Source organism: Triturus cristatus, chromosome 2_1 (genome assembly GCF_964204655.1).
Source record: "Triturus cristatus chromosome 2_1, aTriCri1.1, whole genome shotgun sequence".
Classification (NCBI taxonomy): Eukaryota; Metazoa; Chordata; class Amphibia; order Caudata; family Salamandridae; genus Triturus; species Triturus cristatus.
The window spans coordinates 945,113,798-945,134,997 of record NC_140581.1 but is presented as its reverse complement, the minus strand read 5'-3'; the positions used below and the strand labels follow the sequence as shown (position 1 = coordinate 945,134,997).

Below are 21,200 nucleotides of genomic sequence, written 5' to 3'. Positions count from 1 at the left end.
AATGGACCAGGATCTTCCTTGGTTTTGTTTTGTTTGGGTTAGCCCTATATGGGTCTCAATGGATCCTTTGTATGTCGTTGATAAGGTCCTGTTTTGTGTAATCAGTATGAGTTCCCAACTTAATCAGCCTTGCTACAAAAGCCTTCACATTGTCCCCTTCTGCCCCCTCTGGTATTTTCAATAGACAGAGATTGTTTCTTCTCTGATTATTTCCAAGAGACTCTATTTTCTCTTTAAATAGTGCTTCATTCCCTTTTAAAAGCCTTATTTCCTTTTTTGGCTTCCGATTGAAGCGTTATTTCTCTTACTGAGGTCTCCAGCTGTGAAGTCCTAGTTGCTAGAACATCCAACTTCCTTTCTAAGTTGTTACAGGCTGATCTGATCTCCCTTTGATTCGTTTCTGATATTTCAAATCTATTCCTCACCTCAACAGTTAATAGCTGGATTAGGTCAGAAATTGATTGAGACTGTATTTGGGGCTGCAGTTGGGATTGGGCCATGCCTACTGATCTTGCCCCCCCCAACACTCAAGAGATGAGTAGAGTGAGGGCAGATGCCACAACGACATTAGCTTTGACAGAAGATTTTCTGCTCATGGGGGTGAAGAATTCATATCTCTGGTAGACAGTGAGATCTTTTTTGTCTCCAATTCTAGCTTAGTTTCATTTAAGGTAACTGCCTCCAGAGATTCGGAGGCACTTGCCAACACCTGATACCTATTCGGGCTTATAGTATCCTTATCCAGTAATACCAATCTATTCATTGGTGAGGCCAAAGCAGGATTCTTCAATATCAGAGTCTTCAGCACCACTTTAAAAAAGGTCCTTAATGAGGGCGTAATCTTCACGTTTGATATTTGTGTCTCCCCTTTTTCCCCCTCAATTTCCTTCCTTTAGGGCTGGCTCACTCTCCTGTACCCATACAGTCCAGCTCCAATGGGGTATCTTCTAACCCCGTTGTGCCCTTCCGGGGTTTAGCCTGCATGTCCCCAGTGAAAACAAGGCTTTTAAGCTGATACCTGCTCTGAGGCACGCTTTCACCCAGCACCTCCTTCCCACTGTCTGAAACTTGAGAGGCCACTATATTTTGTTGAGCTATTTTTTTGTATCAAATATGAATCCTTTCTTTCTGTTTAATGCAGAGGCCTGTATTTTCACACTGCCACAGCCTTTTCTACTCTCTTTCACTTTCAAAGACCCCTCGCAGCGCTCCCCCTTTTCTCAAGCTTCTGACCTGCGAGATGTGCATTCTCCTTGGTCTCCTGGTTTGTGTCCTTTGGAGGCTCCGAAGCCTTGCCTGCCTCCCAGCAACTCCACTCGGGCACGGAGCTTCCTGCAGCCACTCCTGTACTACCTCTGCCTTGATTCCCCCGGATGGAATACTGGGCAACCGCTCTCTGACCCCTGCCGAGCTGTCGTGCTGTCGTGCTGCTCGAGCCCAGCAGGTGTTGTGGTTAGATGGCCCCACAGGCTCCACAGAGGCAGTTTGCCCATTCAGGGCTTCATCCAGTTTAATCTTCAGTCTTGGGGGATGGAAGACGAGGGGGAAAGGTAGGGTCCTAATGTGTTACTTTGCTGCCTATGATCATAGCAACAAAAGCAACTGGCTGCTGTAATCTACATACGGCGCCGACCTGAGCACCCAGTGAGGATGTCCAACGCCGGTCACTCGCTCCGGATCATTACTGCACAATGCAGGGTGGATTCAAACAGCTTTTCGTGTCTGCACCTTTGCCTGCATTACTTTCCGCTCATTGTTCGGCGGAACGGTTTGCGAGGAAGACAAAGCTTTTCACTGATCGGGAGCCTCCGCAACTGCTACTTAGCCAGCCGCAATGTTCTCCCCTTCAATCCCTAACCCCAATCCTCATTGTCTTATGTAATATTTCCTATACACTGATTTATATACCTATTAATTGACTCTGTATAATGTATGTTTGATGTAAAGTCGTCTGACACCCTACACTGCTATGAGTAGCGCTATAAAGCAAATTAAATGTATGTGAGAGAGGGGCTATGGAGAGATGAGGTGTGCTGGTGGAACATGGTAGTAATGGAATTCATGAAGAAGGAGATTTGGGGGGTGCCAACAAAGAGTTTCTCACGGGGCTACCTGCGCTAAAGACAGCCCTGAGTCGGACTGGCTGTTTTAAGCACTGGGTAAGGGCTAGCACACTCTCCAGCCCCTTTAAGCCCTACCACAGGGTATTGCAGGTGATGGAAGGGTTCTGCATCCTGGGTTAGTTAATAAGAGTTTAATGATTTGATGTGCTGTCTGAGTACCGCACGGCCTGGGTCTGCCTGGTGCGAGGGCCTCGCCTACCCTCCAGGCCATAGCTTTTTGACCCTTTGAAATGATGAGTAACAACATAGGTTTTGAAGTGATGCTGTGTCAGTAAATTGATGGGAGTGTGTTTGGTTAGTCACTGGTGGTAGCACCTAGAATTGCACTTTTCTTCTTCTTTTCTCCCCTTGCCGATGCCACGTCCACTTAAACACATCTAAGGGGGCCATTAGGATGGCAGGCGGATCGCCAACGCCGGTTCAGGGGTGGCGATCCGCCCGCCATCCCAACTTGATTTACCTGCCGCCATATTATTATGGCGGGGGTATTGAGGCAGACGCAAAGTGCGTCCACCACTTTTCTGCCGGTCGGCGGACTTGGCCACTAATAGGGTGGCGGTGCCTACCAGGCCCTGCCATCCATATTAGGATGGGTGCGGTAACTGGCCTTTCCATGGCGGTGATGCCGCCATGGAAAGGCTGGAGGGATGTGCTCTGGGCGCCCGATGCGGGCCCCCAGGGTGGGTGGGGGGTGCACTTGGGGGGTACTTATAGTACCCCCCTGCATTCGAATGCACAAGGTGGCAGGCACCGCGTGGTGCCTGCCACATTGTGCATGGGAATGCACAACATGTCAATTTGGCATTGCAGGAAGCAGCACCCGATGCAATGTCAAATATGCGGAATTCGACTGCCAGGGTGACAGTCGCATCCTAATCAGCGTTGCGGGACCACCGCATGTCTGGCGGCTGGTCCCTGCAACGCGAAGATGGTGGGCAGACTGAAGTCCGCCCACCATCCTAATGGGTCCCTCGGTGTCTTCTTCACTACCATGACGACTACCATGACGACTCACACAGTCGCAACAATGCCACACAAGAAGACACAGAAACTGGCTAGTGTCAAGTTGTGGCGTAACTAGAGACCATTTATATTTTTAGAGTAGAAATGCAGTTTATCTTCAACACTCAGGCAAATATTGTCTGCTGATAACCTGGGCCTAATGCCTTTCACAGGTCACAAGTGGATTATTAAACTTCCATGTAGAGGTGGGTGAGCAAACAAATGAACAGGGAGAGCCGAGCAAGAGCCGAACCAAGGGTGCGGCTCGGCTCCCAAAGCCCAAGCACGAGCCCAGCCCTGAAAATGTTTGCTATGTGAATAATACAACAAACATCACATACAATTTGATAAAATCTCTTCAAAATTCAAAAAAGTGCCTTTCTTTTTTAACATGTTGAAGCTTTGACATTCATGTATCACATTATAGCACTGCACTGAAAAGTACTTATTAAAGTGATAGGTTTTAAACTTTAGGCCTAATTACGATCTTGGCAGATGGGATACTGGATATCCCATCGGCCTTATTACAAGTTCCATAGGATATAATCGAACTTATAATATGGCGGACAGGATATCAGTCATGTTTGTGACAGAGTATCCTATCGGCCAAGATCGTAATCAGGCCCATGAACCATTACTGTAGAGGCAAGGCACTTGTCATGTATACCCTGTACATGACCCAGATTATTATAGAGCATCATTATGGTCTATTAAATCAAATACAATATGTTTTTATACAACCGGTATTCTGAACTCACATATTTGAGAAAAAGGAGTTTTTGTGAAACAAAATATATGCCTAAAATCAATTTAAGCGGGGACGCAATGATTTTTACAGGTTTTCTGTTTCCACTTTTTATAAATCAGCCACTAAAATTAGTATCTATTTGTCTTTCCTTTTTTTATATTAATGCTTTGTTTTTACGTTTGTTCATTTTTTTTTGCAGTTTTTATACAGCACAAATTCGACCCCAAGGTATTGGAGGGTTTTACATGAGCACCAATTACTTTACAGAAGTACACACTTTTTTAAGGCACCATGGAGATTATTAAACGATTTGCCCAGATTTACAGGATGTTGAGCCGAGGCCACGACTCTAGGCCTGGGCCAAAATTCCGTTCCGTTCGCGGAAATTGCGATATTTTGGCATTCTCGCGTTCCGCGGAAAGCGCGAAAATGTCAAAATTTCCGCATTCCGCAGCTTAGCGATAATTTTTTTCTTGCTCGCGCTGTAAAACAATACATTCTCGCGCGCGCGCGATCGCCTTACCTGAATCCCTGCGTTCTCCGACAAGTTTTCTTGACCCGGTCGCGTTCTCCACGAGATGTTGGATTTTGGTAGCACTTTTGCGCTGTCTCGCGAGAGTTCGCGGCCGCATTCAAGTCATTTTTCACGCGATCACGTCATTTGTCGCGCGATCACGTCTTTCTTCTCGCGATCATGCACCGCGCGAGTATGAGAAGATTGAGATCTCGAACATGTCATTCTACATCGCGAGCCAGAGAATGAGGACGCGGGCACATGAAATCGAACGCGAACAGGAGAAAGAGACCGCGAACACGTCATATCCAACGCGACAGGGACAAAGAAGAGAACGCGATCATATCGTTTTCGACACGCCGGCGGAAGTAATGTGAAGCTGGAGAACTCAACAACGTAAAATTTACAATTTGGAGAGGAATATCGGCTCTAGCAGCATGAAACCATCTGCAAATACTGATTTTGGATGAAAAGAACTCCTTACATTCACATTTGGCTTTCCTTTTTTGTGCAAGGAGTCATTTTTTTTTTACAAGGTGGAGAGAGGGAGGAAGTGACACAGATTCTCCAACTTCCTGTTCCTGTCCAGCAGGCTCCTCCCAGTGCTTTGTCCATCTCCTGCTCATTCTGCCTTTGGATTTGGAGCTGGAAAGATCACTCTTTTTGTCTGCTGCATCATTGCAATTGGATTTCAGGATTTTTGGAATAGGATATTTTACAAGTAAGTGGTTGTTGTGTTTGATTGTGGGCATTGCAGTTGTTGTGTAACTACAATTTATTTTTGATAATTAATTATCATCATTCCTTTTTTTTTTTAAATTTATTTTAATTTTGTGGGTTGTAGTAGTAGGCCCGAGCTAGCCATGGGCATGGCCTCATGGGTGTGTGTGTGCATGATTAAGCAACTGTTCCTTTTGTTTTTTGAATATATTTCATTTTCAATCACATTTAGGGCATGGATGGCATTGGATTGAGTTGGGGAAGTGTGTTTTTTGGGGTGGCCTTGCTGATGTTGTTGGGCCTGGCCATGTGGCTGGTGGCCATTTTGAGGCCTAGGCCTGCAAACTTGCCTGGCCTTGTCTGCCAGCAGGCCTGCTTTCATCCACTGCTACCAGAGCAGGTAGCCACAGCTTTAGTAATCTACTGTTTTCTGTGTGCTCTGTTGAATTTAGACATCATTTAGGGCATGGATGGCATTGGATTGAGTTGGGGAAGAGTGTATTTTGGGGTGGCCTTGCTGATGTTGTTGGGGCTCGCCATGTGGCTGGTGGCCATTTTGAGGCCTAGGCCTGCAAGCTTGCCTGGCCTTGTCTGCCAACAGGCCTGCTTTCATCCACTGCTACCAGAGCAGGTAGCCACAGCTTTAGTAATCTACTGTTTTCTGTGTGCTCTGTTGAATTTAGACATCATTTTGGGCATGGATGGCATTGGATTGAGTTGGGGAAGTGTGTTTTTTGGGGTGGCCTTGCTGATGTTGTTGGGCCTGGCCATGTGGCTGGTGGCCATTTTGAGGCCTAGGCCTGCAAGCTTGCCTGGCCTTGTCTGCCAGCAGGCCTGCTTTCATCCACTGCTACCAGAGCAGGTAGCCACAGCTTTAGTAATCTACTGTTTTCTGTGTGCTCTGTTGAATTTAGACATCATTTAGGGCATGGATGGCATTGGATTGAGTTGGGGAAGTGTGTTTTTTGGGGTGGCCTTGCTGATGTTGTTGGGGCTCGCCATGTGGCTGGTGGCCATTTTGAGGCCTAGGCCTGCAAGCTTGCCTGGCCTTGTCTGCCAACAGGCCTGCTTTCATCCACTGCTACCAGAGCAGGTAGCCACAGCTTTAGTAATCTACTGTTTTCTGTGTGCTCTGTTGAATTTAGACATCATTTTGGGCATGGATGGCATTGGATTGAGTTGGGGAAGTGTGTTTTTTGGGGTGGCCTTGCTGATGTTGTTGGGCCTGGCCATGTGGCTGGTGGCCATTTTGAGGCCTAGGCCTGCAAGCTTGCCTGGCCTTGTCTGCCAACAGGCCTGCTTTCATCCACTGCTACCAGAGCAGGTAGCCACAGCTTTAGTAATCTACTGTTTTCTGTGTGCTCTGTTGAATTTAGACATCATTTTGGGCATGGATGGCATTGGATTGAGTTGGGGAAGTGTGTTTTTTGGGGTGGCCTTGCTGATGTTGTTGGGCCTGGCCATGTGGCTGGTGGCCATTTTGAGGCCTAGGCCTGCAAGCTTGCCTGGCCTTGTCTGCCAGCAGGCCTGCTTTCATCCACTGCTACCAGAGCAGGTAGCCACAGCTTTAGTAATCTACTGTTTTCTGTGTGCTCTGTTGAATTTAGACATCATTTAGGGCATGGATGGCATTGGATTGAGTTGGGGAAGTGTGTTTTTTGGGGTGGCCTTGCTGATGTTGTTGGGGCTCGCCATGTGGCTGGTGGCCATTTTGAGGCCTAGGCCTGCAAGCTTGCCTGGCCTTGTCTGCCAACAGGCCTGCTTTCATCCACTGCTACCAGAGCAGGTAGCCACAGCTTTAGTAATCTACTGTTTTCTGTGTGCTCTGTTGAATTTAGACATCATTTTGGGCATGGATGGCATTGGATTGAGTTGGGGAAGTGTGTTTTTTGGGGTGGCCTTGCTGATGTTGTTGGGCCTGGCCATGTGGCTGGTGGCCATTTTGAGGCCTAGGCCTGCAAGCTTGCCTGGCCTTGTCTGCCAACAGGCCTGCTTTCAACCACTGCTACCAGAGCAGGTAGCCACAGCTTTAGTAATCTACTGTTTTCTGTTTGCTCTGTTGAATTTAGACATCATTTAGGGCATGGATGGCATTGGATTGAGTTGGGGAAGTGTGTTTTTTGGGGTGGCCTTGCTGATGTTGTTGGGGCTCGCCATGTGGCTGGTGGCCATTTTGAGGCCTAGGCCTGCAAGCTTGCCTGGCCTTGTCTGCCAACAGGCCTGCTTTCATCCACTGCTACCAGAGCAGGTAGCCACAGCTTTAGTAATCTACTGTTTTCTGTTTGCTCTGTTGAATTTAGACATCATTTAGGGCATGGATGGCATTGGATTGAGTTGGGGAAGTGTGTTTTTTGGGGTGGCCTTGCTGATGTTGTTGGGGCTCGCCATGTGGCTGGTGGCCATTTTGAGGCCTAGGCCTGCAAGCTTGCCTGGCCTTGTCTGCCAGCAGGCCTGCTTTCATCCACTGCTACCAGAGCAGGTAGCCACAGCTTTATTGATCAAGTGTTTTCTATGTGATCTGTTGAATTTTTAGACATCACCTTCCTGAGAGTGTAGTGTGGCTGTACACAGTACTAGTAGTATAACATAGCTCTAGTTAAAAAAAATTCATAAATGGCTAGACTATCTTTTGTTTGCACTAGTACAGTACTAAGTAACTGAACCACAAAAACAAATGCAACATTTCACTGATGTTCTTCTCCTGTCTTCTTTGCTTTTAGGTGCACAAAAGACAGAGTAGGAGGTGTCATCGGCATCACCTGGCTACCCGTTGTACTGCCAGCCAGACAGAAGTCCTGCTGCGCATCACGCCCACGTGTGACCAGAACTTGTTGTGCATCTGCCTCCTGCCTGACGTCGGAATAAGATGGCCCCAAAGAAAGGTACCAGGTCCAGTTACAAGAAAGTTGCTGGTGAGAAGAAGGAACAGAAAAAGGAAGTGCCATTAACCACGACTGGTGGTGTGCCGGCCAAGGTTTTTTTTGGCACCAAAGCGTTGTCCGGGAACCAAGCTGGGAGCAGCACAGCGGTCCAGCAACCCCACCAACCTAGGCCCAAGGGCTTTACTGTCGCAGAGGTAGCCAGTCTACTAACGGGCAGCGATGTTGAAGAAATGTCATTACCGCAAAGTAGTACACAATCAAGTTCAACGCAGGCGCAAACTCAGCAGATCAGTGTGCAGCCGCCGCAACAAGAACAGCAGCAGCAGCCGCCGCAACAAGAACAGCAGCGGCAGCCGCCGCAACAAGAACAACAGCAGCAGCAGCCGCCGCAACAAGAACAGCAGCAGCAGCCGCCGCAACAAGAACAGCAGCAGCAGCCGCCGCAACCAGAACAGCAGCAGCAGCCGCCGCAACCAGAACAGCAGCAGCAGCCGCCGCAACCAGAACAGCAGCAGCAGCCGCCGCAACCAGAACAGCAGCAGCAGCCGCCGCAACCAGAACAGTAGCAGCAGCCGCCGCAACCAGAACAGCAGCAGCAGCCGCCGCAACCAGAACAGCAGCAGCAGCCGCCGCAACCAGAACAGCAGCAGCAGCCGCCGCAACCAGAACAGCAGCAGCCGCCGCAACCAGAACAGCAGCAGCCGCCACAACAGCCCACCATAGTAGTTGTTGCTCCTGACGTAGGGGCATTTCAGGAAATCGAGCTTCCTGCAGACAAAGCGGAGCGAAGTCAAACCACTGTTTCAGAACATCTATTGTCTTCCAGACCACCAGCAAGGAAAAGGAGGCTTAGTCCATCATCTTCTTCTTCAAGCCCCGCTTCTGATGATCGTGATGACACTTGGGTCCCACCAGCTCGGTCTGAGAGTGAAGTACGCCACAAGACATTGCTTCTGAAAAGGAAGGTCCCAGAAAAACTTAGAGTTATGGAGGTAGATGTAGAAGAGGGGGGTGATGATGTTGATGAAGACGAGCCAGTCATCACGCACATTACTCCCGCCCCAAAGGGATTGGAGACCGACATTCTAACCCTATCCAGAAAGGCTGCTACTGAGCGGGATGTAGCACGGATCTCACCAACACAGGTTACACCACCACTACCTCCAGCTGCCATATTTTCCAAGGCCCGGCAGGGACCTACATCCAGCTCAACCACCTCATTAGGAAGTGGTAGTAAAAGTCACAGTGTAGGTGGACAGGGTCACATATTTTCAAGCACCCCCTCAAGTTCATCTGGTGTTGAAAGTAGCACATCCAGCAGTGCCAGAAAGTTCTCCTCCCCAGTTTGGGACTTCTTTTCTGTTAGCGCCAAGGAGGAGAACGTTGCTATATGCGCAATTTGTCGGCAAGGTGTTCGGCGTGGTAAGCTTGGTACAAACTATGGTACCGGAGGACAAGCAAGTCATCTCAGAATACACCACACTATTGTGTGGGAGGATCACCTACTTAAGTTAAAAGAAAGTAGGAAAACTAAACCCTTTGAAGTTGGTCGGGAATCAGGGAGCGATATTATTGTGGTGGCAGGTGAAGAACAGGGAGGCATTTCTAGCCTTGTGTCCAGTAGTGCAGTCACTGCAGTGGTAACGCCCACATCCTCCTCAGTAACATCAGAGTGGCACCGCAGTAAGAGCCATACTCAGAGTGTGGGTTAGACAGCAAGGCGACCGGCGAGTACCTCAATGAGACAATCTGTGTCGTTGAGCCTTAGTGGGTTAATGGCACCACTAAGGAAAGTAAGCCAGCCTACCATTGACAGCATGTTTAGGTTGGAGGGGCAGTTCCAACGCAACCACCCAACGGCACGATTGTACAATGCGAAGCTGGCTAAAATGTTAGCGCTGGACCTTCTTCCTTTTTCATTTGTGGAAGGGGTGGGTTTCCTTGAATTTGTGTCTGCCATCTGCCCGAAATGGAAAGTTCCAAGCCGGTCCTATTTCGCAAGAATTGCTGTTCCGGCACTACATCATGATGTGCTGGAATTGGTTGGACAAGCTTTGCAGAAGACTGCTGTGCACAATATCCACCTGACAACAGACATGTGGACCAGTTGCCAAGCCACAGATTACATGTGTATCACTGCACACTGGATCTCTTTTGTGGGGGTTAAAGATCAACTATCTGCAGGAGGTGTTGTTGACACAGCTGCGATTTTTGAAGGTACTCGGAAACATGCAACTGTAGCCATGTTCGCCATGGAGAAATCTCATACGGCTGAAAACATTTTAGAAGAGTTTCGCACCAAGGTTTTGGAATGGCTGCAGCCCAGAGGGCTTGGTATTGGTTTTGTTGCCACAGACAATGGCAGTAATGTACTTAAGGCCATGGAACTTGGTTCCTATTTCAGGGTTCCGTGTTTGGCACACTGCATAAACATTATAGTGCAAGACTTTCTGAAAAAAGAACCCATAGTAAGCAATTTACTGTCCATCTGCCGAAGAATATGCACTCATTTCAGCCATTCTTTTAAAGCTCGGAAGCAGCTGAGGATCATCCAACGTGACCGTAGGATGCCAGTCAAGGCACTCATCCAGGAGGTGGCAACACGTTGGAACTCAACGTATTACATGCTTGATCGTCTGTACGAACAGCACAGGTCACTCAATGATTATGTCTGGTACAGAAGCAGTGATGCTAGTGTTAAAGGCATGACCCTTCAGAGGGAGCAATGGACCCTAATTCAATGCCTCACTGAGATGCTGTCTCCTTTTGAGGTCTTCACACGTGAAGTCAGCAAGGAGGACTGTACAATGGGCCAAGCTATCCCATTGTTGCAAATGCTAGAGCATGAGCTGAATAATGTGTCTGAATCCTACAAAGGTGTAGAGGACAGAAGGCAAGCCCATGACTTGGTGGAGAGCTTATCCAGGCGCTTATCAGAAAATGTAAGGATACAAAATAAAATTTTGTCACAAGAACATTACATTTGTGCCACAATTCTGGATCCACGTGCAAAATTAGGACTATTCCGTTCTTTTTCCGACACTGATGTTGCCCGCTACAAAAGTTGTATAGCTGAAGCAGCCATCAAGTTTGAAAACGAAGGGCTGCTAATTAAAAGCCCGCCACATCAACCCACAACAAGTACTGATACTGAAGCAGGCCATGCAGAATCAAGTGCAACTTCGTCGGCTGAGGGCAGTGCGGTTGGCTCACAATCGCAACACTCACCATCACCATCGACTACAAAAACAATAACTGGATCATTCGGCCGAGTACAATCATTATCAGATTGGTATGTAAAGATGGGCCTTAAGCACAGTGCTGATGCACAGAAAAAACAGCACAAAAGCTTACCAGCAGCAACCCTGAACATTGAGCGGATGGTCCAGGCCTATCTGGACGACCCAACAGAGGTGTACGTTGATCAAAACCCAGTGCAGTATTGGCATAGGAAAAGGTCTGAATGGCCACAGCTCAGCAGGCTGGCGATAAGCTATCTGGCTTGCCCTGTCGCAAGTGTCTCTTCCGAACGTGTTTTCAGTGCTGCAGGTTCCATTGTAACCTTGAGAAGGACCAGTCTATCTCCCAAAAACGTGGAGAGGTTAACAATGATCAAAATGAATCAGCACTTCATACCACCGAATTACACAATGCATGAATCAACAGAGGAAGATGAGGACAGCGGCTCAGGTGACGGAAGTATTGTGTCAGATGATTACCTACTACTGGAAGATCCCCCAGAGTTTGAGGACGAGCTATACTTCCCTGACAATTAGGCTCGCACTTACTGTCTTCCTCCCTTTTTTCCCCCTTTGTTTGTGTCTGTTGTTCCGGTTATAAACTTGTGAATCGCAACCAATGCATTATCACCGTCTTCTAATCTTCTAATTTAAGATACAAGTTTCAGGTGTCTGCCATTTGACACTACAGTCCTCAGAATCCAGCTCCTCCGCTCGATCATACTGCATCTCCTGGTCAATTCCATTTCCCTCATGAATGATGATTGGATGATGGTAACAACAAATTCAAACTTTCCTCGTCCTTCCAAAACAAGTGGACCATGAATCTGATGACTTCTATAGCTATCCTCCTTCAGAGCCGAGAGAGACTGGCCATTAACTGAAAATAAGATGCAACAGGTAATGATTGATGCCATGCATTGTCCGCAGAAAAGCAGACTGAGTGATGTAGATTTTGTTGTGTGTGTTGCGCATGAATGAATTGATGTAATTGTGCACTGCCACTAATCAACATTCTACAGAACACACTAATTTTCCTCTTCTGGCAAACAAGAAATGTGTACTTCTCCTGCATCTTGGTGATACATTGCTTTTAATTCAATACAGGAAGGGAACTCACTCAATCTGCGCAATGCAAATGACTGTGACTTAACAGCACCGTCCATCATGATGATGGCGAAAGAGACGGCCTGCAGCGTTAACGAGATGAGATGCAACAGGTAATGATTGATGCCATGCATTGGCCGCAGAATAGCAGACTGAATGATGTAGATTTTGTGGTGTGTTGCGCATGAATTGATGTAATTGTGCACTGCCACTAATCAACTTTCTACAGAACACACTAGTAATTACTAATTTTCCTCTTCTGGCAAACAAGAAATGTGTACTTCTCCTGCATCTTGGTGATACATTGCTTTTAATTCAATACAGGAAGGGGACTCACTCAATCTGCGCAATGCAAATGACTGTGACTTAACAGCACCGTCCATCATGATGATGGCGAAAGAGACGGCCTGCAGCGTTAACGAGATGAGATGCAACAGGTAATGATTGATGCCATGCATTGGCCGCAGAATAGCAGACTGAATGATGTAGATTTTGTGGTGTGTTGCGCATGAATTGATGTAATTGTGCACTGCCACTAATCAACTTTCTACAGAACACACTAGTAATTACTAATTTTCCTCTTCTGGCAAACAAGAAATGTGTACTTCTCCTGCATCTTGGTGATACATTGCTTTTAATTCAATACAGGAAGGGGACTCACTCAATCTGCGCAATGCAAATGACTGTGACTTAACAGCACCGTCCGTCATGATGATGGCGAAAGAGACGGCCCGTTAACTTAAGATGAGAAGTAACAGGTAATAAATGATGATAATTAATGGCGTGCATTGGACACCTGACTCTGAGCTATTGGTCTTTGTGTTTGCGTTGTTTGTTGTGCACAAAGTGATGTCAAAGTGTACTAGTGTTAATCTATCTTTCTGAACACAATAAAGAATGACTCAAGTCAGTAATATTTATATTTCTACTCTTGTTGTGTTATAAAAATTACACTTGTACTGCAGGCTGATCTTCAGTCAGTAGAAGTATCAGAGCTGATGATGAAGTCAGGAGGATGTTTCATGAGTGGCATAAAACGGAAAAGCCTAAAGGTAAACACGTGAACCACAACCACAGCACACCCAAATGTCTGTGTAGAAGTTGAATAGAGTGTAGCGGTGGGATGACTGCAGTGCATTGATTTTACTAACTTTAACTGTAAAATGCTATGTCTGGAATGGATAATGTGCTTTGCGTTTGTCCAACTCTTTGAGAGAAAAAAAAAAAGGACTCTAAAGTGTTAACGTAGGATGTGCTAATGGTAAGCACTGTGGGCCTGATCTCTCCTGTTACTGTTGAAGGTCTATGCTGGAAACAGACTACAGTAGAGATGATGCATATGCATACATGCCACCTCGGAAAGTGTTCTTGTTGCACTACACCATCACTTGTGCATTTGTTTTCACTTTCTTTCTGAATATCCCCTTTGGTTTTCAATCTAAAATTACAGGCCGGGCCTTGTCCAAAACTTTGTAAAACATTACAATGCATATTAATTACCTTACCAATCAATCACCTTTTTATTCCAGCCGGGCAGTGGCGAGTGGTGAGGCGACACACCCAAGATTGATGGACGAGAGGAGCAAGAGGAATGCCGAGATGCAAAAAACCAGTCCACATTTTTGACCAGGATAAGACAGTAACAGTATCCACTTTTCACTTCTTTTAAATAATTTGATTAATATCTTGTATACATTCTTTACAACAGTGTGTTCTTGGAGTTGTTATTATCAATCATCATTACGTTTGCTCTGTGTTTACGATTCTTCACTACCAATATTTTAAATTTCTATTTGCTATCTGTTAAAGTATTAAGGCCGGAACAGAACAAGAAATAGAAGTGTATGTAATCCGGGTCTCATCATGCATGCATTTCCTTTTTTATACCTTAACATATGGAATGGATATGGTATGGTAGTCTTCAATGATTGTCGTTTGTTTGTCTATGTATGCATACTGTTTTTCTATGTCAAACCTTTCCCAAAATCCCCCTTCCCATCCAATCAACAGACCCTAACCCTCTTCCCCCGGGCTGTGTGACTTATTGTCGAGGTGTAACTAAATTAAATGTACACCAATACTTAATCACACACTTGCTGGGGCGGATGTGGTGAAAGCAACACTACTTCAATTTCAATGCAGAGTGACGATCTTCTTCTGCTTGCCCACCCATGAGTAGGATATTTCACAGGTTATTTTATTTAACAAAGGAACATATACCTCAGCATGAATTGCCGGCATTGATTGGATTTGTTTGTTGTCATTCCTCATATACAGCACTAACTTTTAGACTGTAGGCATAGCCAAGTCGACAAAACTATAGTTTGTAACTCTGTCTAGTAGGCTATCCTCATAATAACCAGCATTCAGTTTTTTTGTCAAATATTTGAGCATATAATTGTTGCTCGGTAAATTCTGTGATGTACTTCATTCAACTACTCCTCTAACAGTCTCTCAAAGGCGATTGACTATCTCCTTTTCTTTTTTTGGAAATGCTGCCACCCTGCCAGTGTATACTACTACTACTATACTACCACCACCACCCCAATCATGGCATGTATGAAAAAGGAAACCATCTTCACCATGCAGCCAGTGCTGTGCCACAGTTGGACATAAACATCAAGCACCGGTAAGAGAGAAGTTTGGGGGAGGCAGAATCAATAATGGACATGTTGTCAATGATGTCAGTTTCAAACACCACTCCAAAGAATGCATAGTAGGACCAGTCAATGAGTGAGGTGTGTCGCATCTATCTGTTTGTGTCTTATACAGTCAGCAAATTATTGAAATCAAACACACGCTATGGGCGGCCATGCACCAGCAAAGAAACAGTGTGATGTAAAACAGTTACCCCACCTACAAAACATTAACAACATTGCATGTAACATAGAAAAATATATTTAATTGACCCTAACAAATAAACTAAACCCACAAAAGCTAACCCACCCACCTCCCTAACCCCAACGACTGTCCATAGAAATAGAGAACGCCCAAACGAGTGAAGAACGAACAGGAATTAAAAAAGGGGCAGTGACAGGGACTAACTGGTGGGGCGGGACTGGAGGAGGACACGAATCTGGTCCTCTAAATGGGCGACGCGGCGTCTAAGGCCGCGGCAGTTGCAGCCACAGTGGGGGGGGGCACCGGAGATGGCACGGTGGCGGCGGGCAGCCGCCAGACGGTGGCGCCGTACCGCTGGAGGGCGGTGGCTGGGGCCCGGGGCACTGGAGGAGGCTTGAATTGCTGCTGCAGTCTCCTCCTCCTCCTCGGCTAGGACCACCAGCCGCCGGTATTCATGCTGGATTGCCTCCAGCTTCCGGCGCCGTGCCTTGGCGGCCAACTCCTTCCGGTTGATTTTCGGAGTAGCTGTGTATCAAAAAGAAAAAAACAAGACAATTGTAAAATATAGTCTTAATAAAACAGTAGGACAAGGTAATTATTTACACACATAGTGGCATGGTAGAGTAGCACTATAAAATAAAGCACAGTAGTACATAACATTTTAAATGTCGCCCGTCCTTCTTCCTTCCACCTGTCTTACACTTTTTAGTTGAACAGTGCACCAGGTGCTCTTCTCCATAAAACTTTCAAAGCGGAGTTGAAATCAGATAGATGAGGCCATTGGTTACTCAATACTCTGGCTCCTAGTCCTATACCAATTAAAGGGAATTCTAGTCTTCTAGTTCACTCTTCAAACATCCCCAAGAACTCATACTTACTTACGACATCGGATAGCGGGCGGACTTTGTCCGCCCGCCATCCGACTGCTAAAAAAGGGTGGGGGTCCCGTGGGGACAATTAATTAGGATGATGCGCCCGGCACAGTGGCGGGCGCACCCTGTTATTTTAAATTTAAATTCTGGTTGGCTTTGCTGAAAGCAATGCTAAAATGTTGTGCTGCTTTTCCAAGCACAACATGACGGGCCTCGCACGGAGCCTGTCACGTTTTGCTTTGAAAGTCGGGGGGGTACCATAGCATCGGTAGGTACCCTCCATGGGGGCCCCCAAGCATACTCTGCAATGTGTGCATGCCTTTCCGTGGTGGACGGTAATGCCGCCACGCAAAGGCATTCCAAAATGCAGATTATATGGCTGCCGGTGTGGTGAGAGAGACACCACCGCCATATTGAACCCTTTTCCGCCTATACATGTCTGAATATTTTCTACAGGGATGGCGGGAGGTTTGCCCCTGCTGTGACGGCAGTGAATTCCAGCCAGCCCGGCGGGGGCAATACGCCCACCATCCGAATGGGGCCCTAATTCACAACTTTACAGTATACATATACATACAGTACACCTTTGCAGTGAGTGTGCTGTCAAGTTCAACAATAGTTAAAGATTATGAATCTAACTTACCACCGCCTGCCACTGGTGCTGCCACTCCCCCTCCGTTGCTATCTGCAACTGCCGCATCCTCGCCCTCTGCGTCGCCTTCGCTGGCCCCAGCAATGGTGGTCGGTAGTGCGCCTAGAAAACATTACACATTTATTAGGCAACATATACACCTCCCCCCTATTGATCAGTAGCAAGGTTGAAAAATGAGTTAATACTAACATAAATCACTAGTACAAATCAGGTAGTAGTAGAGTAGACACTAAGTTATATGATCATTGTAGCATTTGCTTGATTAGCCCTAGCCATGCACATGTGACGTTACCTTTACCTTGCAGCTTCTTAAGACACCTTTGAGCCCACATGACCTGCCTCACACTGCTACTGTCTAGTCTACGCGCTGCGTACAGGCGGTCAACAAACATTAACAAGCCACTTTTTTAGGAAGAACTGGTGTACTACTGTTACTGTTAGTCCATATTGCTTATCCATAGAGGCTACACTTTTTGGCACGGCTGAGAAATGCTTGCAAGTTGCAATATACTAACGCACACCATTTCTTTTTTCGCATTACAGACGCAAGATTCGCTTCTACGAACCAGAGCTTCTGAACGATGCACCAACTACCAGTACTAGGTTCTTCTGAGGTGAGGGGTCCCTTCACTCACATCTTCATTTATAAATGTATATAAACTAAATTGCTATGGGATGGTGGTGCTGCCTTCCACCACTTCAGTTATCATGATTTAATTCCCAACTGTATAAGTGTAACAATGTATATTGTTTTAATGTTATTGATTTGCCGGTTGGTGCTGCTAAGAAAACAGTGTACAGACCTTCTCAAATCGAAATAAAAATTTTAAACTTACATAGACTTTGTGGTATTTGGTGTGGAGTGGACTAACTTACACGATTGAGCAAATTAAAGTAAGGGTGTGCATGTGAATTGCTTCCACGACAGAGGTTGGGTGTGTTAATGTTCTGGGTTGTCTACTTGTTGGTTATCTTGGGGGGAGGGTTCCGAGACCTAATAGGTATGACAAGACAGTACTATAGTCAAGCAGTGGAATTGTGGTGGGTGCGGAATTTCTGATTGAGGTGTGCAAGGAAGGTCCAACCTACCATCACCAACATCCTATTTTCAGGTGCAAATGTATGTGCAAGATCCCTACAACAGTTGTATGTCCTATAGGGTATCATATCAAAATATTAAGAAATCTGGTAGGGCTGTTGCTGTGAATTTTCAAAGCCTAAACATCAACAAGAGTAAAAAGTAGTACAAGACAACGACCCAACGGATTGTATGAGCTACTGGTGAATATGAGTTTTATATTACAACCTTTCACAAAGAGTGGCACTGGCCAACTGGGCAAGACTAGCTACTACAGTACAGACAGACAGACTGATAGTATGTAGTAGTACTCAGTCATCATAGCGGAGGCAGGGATAAGCTTTTTGAAACCGTACAGATCGAAGGATAATTGGTGGTAAAAAAAAAACATTTGGAAACACACTATAGTTCGGGAGAAATGGGGCAGTAAAAGTTATGGAATAAGAAATATTATTAAAAACAAGAAGACTTACTGGGGCCAGCAGAGGAGCCCTCAGCGGTGTCCTCCTCGTGGTGTTCCTGTCCCGCCGACTGCCCAGTCCCTGCCCGTCTGCCCCTGGGTGCTGATGAACAGGAAAGATATAAGAAAGAGACAAACATTGATGGATGGTGTCAACTTAAGCAAATACAATATTTTTCAACAACGGTCAAAAAACACTTATGTAAACAATTGCAATAACTACATTGACCGATCTCATCTGGTCAACATGTAATATCGGGGGATTCGCAGTTCGACTACTTAAGTTACTATTTATCAACAGTAATCCATTCTTCCATTCTGATTCCAGAAAACTAAGTTACAAGTAAGCCTAAGTATTAGTACAACCTACCACCCAACCTAGCCCACCTATTCCAGGCATGCCAATTGTACATTAAGTATGCATTTCGACTGTATTCCTCAACAATGTGTATGATCCAATCATGGAGGACACATGAACATGACTACATTTTTTGTATACACCAAATTTTGGTTTGATTGATGCTGATCTGCTACTGCTAAGTAACTGCAAAGCCTACCTCCACTCATTGAACAAACTAGAAAGGTTCTAAAGACTGGCGTACTAGCAGCACGTCACGTAACTGAGTGAGGGGGCATCACGCATACCACTAACCAATTAGAAGCTCATACAAAGTACCTAAACCTATGTATCAATCCGCCCCTATCTATTAGTGACAGGACAATGTAAGGAGTGGACGTGAGTCACTGTAGCATTACGTAACTTAATTTCTCTAAAATAAACTCGTAAAGAATCACGCTAAGCAAGCGCAAACGCAAAGCTGCAAACAAGTAAGATTAGTAGTAGCGCAGAAGAGCACCTGTGTCATAATCACAGAAGACTTTTAAACGTTATTAACCTGGAATGTATTGCAAGCAGCAACATTCTAGCTGGTTGGAAGGAAAAAAAGATATTCGCAATATATAACATAGAGCAGAAGAACAGACACAAAGTTGTAATAATTAAATAGGTACTCACCAAGCCCCGGGACCTCCACTCCTAGCAGGTCCAGCAGGTCCTGCTCACGGTCCAGGATGTCGGACCACCGGTGCGACAGCTGTGCCTGGGTGCGCCGGACCCCAGAGATGCGCGACACTGCCCGGCGCACCATCCCCCACCGCTGCCGACGCTCCCGGAGGCCGTACCCGGACCCAGGCCTGCCACCTGCTGCCAGGGTTGAGGGGAGGTGGCGCTGCACAAAGAAAATTAGTGCAGCCAACTCCGCCTCCCCAAATAAGGCCCGTGCATGCACCCCTTGTGGGTGCCGCCTTCCGCAAGGAAGGCGGTCGCGGCTCTGGCTGCGCCGGCGAACAGCCCTGCCCTTGGACATGGTTCTGGGGACGGGGCGGGAAAGAAAAGGTAAAATAAATAAAGGAGTAAAGGAAATAAATAGCGGGCAATACAAAGAGAAAAAGTAGCTAAAAAACAAAAAAAAAGTACACAAAAACCAAACATATAGAGGCAGGAAAATAGTTAGAGAAATAATAAGTAATAAAGATCCAAAAAAAGTGGCTATAAACAAAGGATTGAAAAGATTTAGGGAGGATTGAAAATCAGGCCCCAGAACCATGCAATAGAGTGGAAAACAAGATGGCCGCGCCCGTTGCGACCACGTGCGCAAGTTCGCGCGATATTTTCTCCCTGAGCAAGCAAAAAGCAACGCGATCAAGTAAAAGCGATCGCGAACAGGAAATATCGACCGCGAACATGCATTGCGCGACCCGGAACAGGAAGTAAACAACGCCAGAGGGCGGGACAAGTGAAAACAAGATGGCCGCGCCCGTGAGCGACCGCATGGGTAAGTTGGCGACCCGCGAACACGCAAAAAATACCGCGAACAGGCGGCAAAAAAACTTCCGCATCTTCGCGATATTTCCGGCGTGTTTGCGGAGATTTTCTGCATTCTCGCGATAATTTGCGGAGGTTAATTCCGCAAATTCCGCCCACCCCTACACGACTCAAACCTGGTTTCTCACTCCAAAGTTTGCTGCTCTGGCAGTAAGTGCACATCCTGGGTAGAGGGAGGGTGGCAGGCAGAGGCCACTTGAAAGCTGAGCTCCTAATTGGCTCCATGTTTCAACACGACCTCGGGCTGCGCCGAATCCAGGCTTCAGTCTCGAGCCTGGCTCGAGCTTTCAATGGCTCGCACACCTCTACCTCTATGAAATAATGCTTCTGTGCTTTTATAGTGGTGTTAAGGTGCAGTCACAAACAATGTAATAACACGATGACGGTTATATACATTTCATTCTCCCGCCACCTTCCAGACTACTAACTTTAACTGCATCGGACATCAATGGCCTGGATAGACAGGCACACGGGTAAACAGGCAAGGGTTGCAGGGAACTGTAGCTCCTTTGATGAAGTAACATTTAGTTCCTGGCCCAGTGAAACAAGCATTTGCAATGCAATAGGTCTCGCATTTGCGAGCGTTTGAGCTATTGGTATTTGTAAATGACAATGCCTTTTCTGTATATGTTGTTTTTCAAAACCGATAAAAAAAGGCATTGTCATTTACAACACCAATAGCTGAAACTCTTGCAAATGTGAGACCTATTGCATTGTAAATGCTTGGTAATATATGGGAGCATTTTTACAACCATCCACGCTGCCCTTTATAAATAAATTCCTGAGGACGCTGTCAATCCTCCATGGTGGGATTTACCTGCGTTACACCCGTGCACTTCAAGTGGTGCACTGTAGAACCAGGGAGCCAAGTACAAGCCCACCCCGGCATCCCACCTTTAGGCAGCGCAGTTTTACGTGATTCACCAAACATGCACTGTGGTTTAGCACATACTTTATAAACGCCGGCGCTCCACCCCCTCGCTGGGCATGCCTGCTCTCTTTAAGGCAAGGCTTTTGTCTGACTGTAATGTAATTGGTGCTGATTTAAAGCATTCTGATACCTTTGGGTAAAGTTTG

At 46.4% G+C, this 21,200-nt stretch overlaps 1 long non-coding RNA gene across 1 annotated transcript; it reads right to left on the bottom strand.

The window, feature by feature from the left end:
• Positions 1-15,316: 15,316 nt before the first annotated feature.
• Positions 15,317-18,330, bottom strand: LOC146866118 (uncharacterized). Its single transcript, XR_014976765.1, has 3 exons — positions 18,252-18,330; positions 16,692-16,802; positions 15,317-15,701 (listed from the first exon to the last, which is right to left on the bottom strand). It is a non-coding gene; the product is annotated as an uncharacterized LOC146866118 (long non-coding RNA).
• Between the last annotated feature and the right edge of the window lie 2,870 nt (positions 18,331-21,200).